Raw genomic sequence first — 1,690 nt, 5'->3', positions numbered from 1 at the left:
ATGACCCTGGACACTTCCTGAATTGACCCTGTTGAGGTGTTTGCTTACTGACTGTCTCCTCTACCAGGAGAAAAGCTCTGTGAAAGAAGAGATCTGTCCAGTCTAGTTCACTGCATTCATCCTCCAATAGGAGCAGTGCCTGGCACGTAGTAGGTGCTCCACAAATGAGTGAACGAATGACTATAAACTCTGCACGTAGACATACGCACAAATCTTCAGCGTCTTTTTAGAGAATGCATGGACAAAGCCTGGCACCCTGTAGGTGCTCAATCACTATTTGTTGGAAGAATGAATGACTACTTTGGGGCATTTTCCTTGACTCTGCCAAATGGGTCAAGTACATGCCAAAAACAAGTAAAATGATGATGCCACATACACCAGGCCCCGCATAGGCCAGCGCCTCTACCACCCACATAACCTAACCTCCTGTATCCGACTGAACCACAGCCAATTCAGCCAATCAGCGCCCAGTGCCACCCAGATCCCCACAGACCACTGTCAGAGGTGCCCGTGCCCCCCCTCCATCAGCATCAAGGGGGCGCTGTAGAGGGAGGGGAGAGCACCCTTCCTAAGGAGCTGGGATCAATGGGAAGAGTGAATTAGCCATGGTGAGTGGCGAATCAGGAAATAATCAGGTTATACACATCACCAAAATATCTGCACATCAGAGAGAGAATGGGGTTTACCAGGAAGACAGAAGAGAAGCTTTGGGGGAGGTTTGCATAGTGGTGAGATCGGGGGCTCTGGGGTAAGATTGCCCAGCCCCTTGGCAACTGTGTCTGGGGATAATCATAGGAGTGACCTCATGGTGCTACTGGAGGATACAATGAGACCATGCATGGAAAATCCTCAACACTCCATAAACGTCAGCCCTTAATGTAGTCATGAAAACATCGTGCCCCAAGGACTTGCTCCTGGGGTCCCCGGTGGCTGTGGTGACCCTTCTGCTAAAGCACCCTGCCCCACAGCACCTTCTCTGGTGCCAGGTGTGATCCAGATGGGTACTATCATTCCCATTTAACAGATGAGGGAACTGAGGCCCCGTAACCAGCCAAGTCCCACCAGGTGGAGGCCCAGGAATCCTGAGCCATCAGTGAAACAAGGGGAAGGGCCCGGGGACTGCGCCAACAAAGTCCAGTTCAGAACCTTCTCAGTCACGGTCAGTCTGAGCAGAGGTCAGCCCAAGGGAGAGAGGGTCCAAGTGCAAGGTTGGACCAGGTGGTGGTAAGACCCGAAGTTCCAGACTTCTAGGAGGCCAGCCCACTTGGTGGTTTGGTGGGACCAAGGCAGGGTCTGGACAGCACCAGGAAAAGTGGTGAAAACAGCCATCCTGTATCGAGACCTTATTATGTGCTGTGTGAGGGGCTTAGACACCGACAGGCCGAATCTTGCTGGACTTTCACCCCAACCCAGAGAGGGATTTGCTATCATCGTGCCCATTTTTATGGATGCAGACACAAAGAAATGATATCACTTGTCCTATCATTAATTGGATGCCCAGGAAGGAGCGGAGTGGTTTTGAACTCAGGTCTGACGGACCCTAGGGCTTTTGCCTTTGACATTACCTGATGCGGGTAATGCAGAAGGCACCATCAGGCAGGACTGACTCAAAGCCCAGCCCAGGAAATGAATTTCCATGTGGCCTTGGGTATGCTGGTTCCTGGTCTGAAGGTCCAGGCGGACTCCGTGA

This window comes from Neomonachus schauinslandi, chromosome 13 (genome assembly GCF_002201575.2).
Source record: "Neomonachus schauinslandi chromosome 13, ASM220157v2, whole genome shotgun sequence".
In the NCBI taxonomy this organism is placed as follows: Eukaryota; Metazoa; Chordata; class Mammalia; order Carnivora; family Phocidae; genus Neomonachus; species Neomonachus schauinslandi.
The sequence above is the reverse complement of the archived record's forward strand: the minus strand, read 5'-3'. Positions refer to the sequence as shown.